Genomic DNA, 5179 nt, shown 5'->3' with positions numbered 1-5179 from the left:
TAGAACAATGCATAGCGCCACTCGTCGTGGTGTGCCAAAAATTACAATAATTTAGTTTAATTTATTTCAGTGTTAATGTTTGAGTTAAAAAATCCTCTACAAATTAAATTAACCCAAAGTCGGCTATAAGAGTCCTTTAGGCTACGTAAAAAGCAAAGGGCTTACAGTCTTAACATTTAGGCTACTTTGCTTAAATTCGATACATTTATTTTCAGTAGGGCCTAATACATTTGTAGGGATGTAATTTCAGTATGCTTTACCAACGCTATGTATTCAATTAAAGTTCCAAGAGGTCTGGTCTCTATATTTCCTTCCCAGCTGACACCATGCAAGTGCACAGCAAAAATCACAACTTGTGCTTGCTGCGAACGCAAGTTATTTAAGGTGTCTCAACTGTACACAGTCTACCCTACAGTGTGAATTCGTTACAAGGTTTCATTTAATTACATTAACGTGCAGCAATTTGTACAAATAGAGTCTATAGGCCTACTGTTGTAGACATTAAATAATCTCATTTAGTATCATATTTGTTAAAATATTATAATGTTGTTTTTTCAATCTATGTTGAATATGAAAAGTGAACAGCATGAGTAAGATAAGATGCATTATATCGAGAGATGGATATGGAGTGGGTCAGACATGATTTTGACCACTTCATTAAGTTTTGTTTAGTAGAAACCTTTTTTTAAAGTGAATTTCGTTTTCTATAAATTGTATCTTAATTTTAATCATTTTTTCATCACCCAATTGTCTGGATTCAATAAGAGAAGCAAACAGACACTAATCATAGAGGCGCCCGTGAGGTCACTTGCATTGCACGTCAGCTGGAGCGCATCTCATCCTCCTAACTTAACGAAACTCAGCGTATGCCTCACACAGACATGATAAATACATCAAATACACAAAGCTTGAAATGTCTTCAAACGAAATAATTCAAAACGAAAAAGAAAAAGGCTACTCTCTGATTATGTCTTTGTGCATTTCTCTCTAGGTGCGTTCACTACAAATATGGCGATCGTCAACTTCATCTTTGCAGTCGACACTGTCAGAAAACACTAGTTCATTGATAAAAATCATATGAAGACAAGGCATATATTAAGTTATTTTAGCTGTTATGAGAAAAATAAATCTAACAAAACCTAAAATCTAAATCTAAAAAAAAAAAAAAAAAAAAAAATATTAACGCCAATTCAACATGCCAGAATAAAACCTGATTTTTGAACAATGCGTAACGCCACTCGGCCTGGTGTGCCAAAACACTACATTTTAAACTTCAATGTTTAATTCAAAACAATCTCAAAACGAGTTGTGTTTAAAGCCTAGCCTATATACATTAAGGGCATTGAAACCAGGATCTTAACTAAAACGTGTTCCGCGTAATCTCTCAAAAAATTATGCCACACTACTCCATGTAATTTTTTTTTTTTAAGGACTGCTTTTGAAATCACTATAAATTGTATCGCTCACGAGAGCTCTTCGTTTATCTAATTCCTCAATAGAATAGTAAAAATATTCAGCGTCATTGCTCCTAACATCGTCTCTATTTTTAACTTTTGATTCTATTTTTTCAGCTGTAAAATTGATTCTATCTTTGGTTCTATTCTGTTGTAGCCTAATAGGCCTATTTATATAAATGAAAAATATGCCTATTATTTAACCCACTTACATTTTAAAATACGGCAATTGCTGCTGTTTTGCACAATGTCCCTTTGCGCCACCTGGCGGTCATTTCGGGAACGACTTTGAAATGCGGCTGGTTTATTTTCGCCGCGGTAATTTCGCCGCGGCGGCTGGCGCGGCGGTAATAGGCATTCTGGTTGACCACCATCTGTATCTCTCTATTAGTGTTACTCGATCTTAGCGCTGCATTTGACACCATCGACCACACCGTTCTTTTAAATAGATTAGAACATTATGTTGGCATTACAGGAAATGCACTAGCATGGTTTAAATCATACTTATCTGACCGTTATCAGTTTGTAGCAGTAAATGATGAGATGTCTCATCGATCACAGGTTAAGTATGGCGTACCACAAGGCTCAGTATTAGGACCGCTGCTGTTCACTCTGTACATGCTACCCTTAGGAGATATCATTAGGAAACATGGAATTAGCTTTCACTGTTATGCTGACGATACTCAGCTCTATATTTCTTCAAAACCTAACGAAACTTATCAATTCACAAAATTAACGGAATGCATAACGGATATAAAAAATTGGATGACTTGTAATTTCCTACTTCTAAATTCTGAAAAAACAGAGTTTCTAATTATTGGACAAAAAACTTCCTCACGTAATAACCTAGAATACTGTCTAACACTTGATGGCTGCTCTGTTAAGTCTTCGTCGTTGGTTAGGAACCTGGGTGTGCTCTTTGATACCAATCTTTCACTTGAAAGTCACGTGTCTAGTATCTGTAAAACTGCATTTTTCCATCTTAAAAATATATCTAAATTACGTCATATGCTCTCATTGACAAATGCGGAACAATTAGTTCATGCGTTCATGACCTCAAGGCTAGATTATTGTAATGCTCTACTGGGTGGTTGCCCTGCACGCTTAATAAACAAACTACAGCTGGTCCAAAACGCAGCAGCTCGAGTTCTTACCAGAACCAGGAAGTATGACCATATTAGCCCAGTTCTGTCAAAACTGCATTGGCTCCCTATTAAACATCGCATAAATTTTAAAATATTGCTGATTACTTACAAAGCACTGAATGGTTTAGCTCCGCAGTACTTGAGCGAGCTCTTAACGCATTATAGTCCGTCACGTCTATTACGATCTCAAAATTCCGGCCAGTTGAAAATACCTAGAATATCAAAATCGACTGCTGGCGGTAGATCCTTTTCCTATTTAGCACCAAAACTCTGGAACAGTCTTCCTACCATTGTCCGGGAAGCAGACACACTCTGTCAGTTCAAAGCCAGATTAAAGACACATCTCTTTGACCTCGCTTTCACATAATACATTATAGACTTCTATAATTTAATGTTATGCTGCATAGACTAGGTCAGCCGGAACCGGGAACACTTCCCAAAAATCCTGATGTACTCGTTACATCATGAGAAGAATGGCATCTACGCTAATTTTAGTGTCTGTGTTTATCCCAAGGTTTTTCCTGCAGCCTGCCGGATCCAGGCCGTATCCAGATCTGACGAAGGACCTTCACCTGGACCGATGACAACGCAGTGCTGAAGTGCCAACTAGTCTCTCCCTATGGAGGATCCCACTACCACTCTACAGATAAGGCGTTGTCGGGAAAATTCGTCTTGCGGTCCTACCCCAAAGCAACAAATAAAATAAAATTCCTTATCAAAATTTATAAGGAAAGACAAGTATTTTGTTTAGGCTTGGCTTGTAGGGAATTCCAAACCTGCGTATATTCTAACGCACATAACTATAGAACCCATTCTAAATGCGCATGTGAACGCCATCAGCGTTTCTCACAGGTTCGCGTTTAAAGTCTGTGTAGAGAGAATGGTGTCGTCTTAGCGGCCCCTAATTTAATAACAAATGATCATTGCGACGGAACCAAATCAATTAAAACTAACTTTAGATGGAAATAACTTAACTCTGCTGTAAAGCCGAAACAATCTCTGTTACCTTAAATTATACGCTTATCTCTGTAAAGCTGCTTTGAGACAATCTACATTGTTAAAAGCGCTATATAAATGAAGATGACTTGACTTGACTTGACTCATATAATGGTGTCAATGCAGGCAGATCAATATTATTAAGAATAAGTGTCCCCAACTAAGCAAGCCAGAGTCCATCAGTGACAGAATGGAGAAAGAAAAACAGGCTCAGTCGAAGGGCCAGTTCTCCTCTGATCAAACAACAAACATGGTGTATGTGTTAGGAGTCCAGGCTGCTTCACAAGTCAGATTGTGGACTGATATCATTCAGAGTATTTTATTCAGCTCCTTTTGCTTGAAGGTTGGAAAAGATTACATCAAGGTAAAAGAGCAGCAAAACTCGAGAGCATGTAGATGTGAATTTGAGAACTTGTACAATAGATATTTGTACTTGTACAATAAAATTTACACTCACAGCTCCAATGTGAAAACCTCCAATGTGAAAACCTCAATTAGGCATTTGCAACTTCTCAAATCTGCCATTGCATTTTTTTTTAATTGCCCCGCCTTTCTCTCTCACCACTACTAAGTTTGCAAGTGCACAAGTTATAAAGTAGTTAGGCATCTAAATATATCGCGAAAATAGTTGCAAAGTCAGTGTGTGAAGATTTGAAATAGCAATGGCAGATTTGAGAAGTTGCAAATGCCTGAGGTTGTATTGCGAATGTGAATGAAAGAATACAGGTTTCTGACTCTTGTCTTTGAGTGAAAATCTCAACATTCAATAGGTTTTCAAGTACAAATATTTATTGTACAATTCACAAACTCACATTTACATGCTCTGGAGTGTTGCTACTCTTTTACCTTCATAAGCTCATGCCGGCATTTGGTGGTGGGGGGGGGGGGGGGGAGTTGAAGCTGGCCGTTGGGTCTGTGCGGGGGGAGTTGAAGCTGGCCGTTGGGTCTGTGCGGAGGACTGGTCTGGTTCTCGTGGATCTGATCCGATGACTGTGTCGAGGACTGTTGTGTCAACGAGGTCTTCACGGCGTTTGTTTCTAGGTCTCGTCTAGTTGTGATGTTCTCGTCTGGCATTCAGGGCTGTTGTGGTCATCTGAGGGTGCAGGTCCATCATCTGGTCTGGATATGGACTAGATCTGGCTGAATTCAGTAACCTTGGGATAAGACTGAGACAGAGAGACTAACATTAGCGTAGATGCCATTCTTCTTACGATGTAACAAGTACATTCAGTGTTATGGGAAGTGTTTCCGGTTCTGGTTGACCGAATTTATGCAGCCTAACAATCCTTTAACAGATGTGAATTTTAGAAATGTGAGAGTGTGTTATGTTTATGCTAGGTTAAAGAGGTGTGTGTTTTTAAATAGATTTAAACTTATCTTGTGTCTGCCCATCGATCTGCTGCCAGTCCATGATCCCTTGATCTCCATCTCCAGGGTTTCTCTGAACTGCACCTTTTAAATAAAGGAATAGATACTGTGAGGTCAATATTAAATCTTAAGCATTAGTTTAAGCACATAGGTTTAACAAATGTTGTTGCCAGAGTTCACACAGCAGTTTAAAATATCGGTAACACTTTACAATAA

This window comes from Scardinius erythrophthalmus, assembly GCF_964197995.2.
Source record: "Scardinius erythrophthalmus genome assembly, chromosome: 4".
In the NCBI taxonomy this organism is placed as follows: Eukaryota; Metazoa; Chordata; class Actinopteri; order Cypriniformes; family Leuciscidae; genus Scardinius; species Scardinius erythrophthalmus.
The sequence above is the reverse complement of the archived record's forward strand: the minus strand, read 5'-3'. Positions refer to the sequence as shown.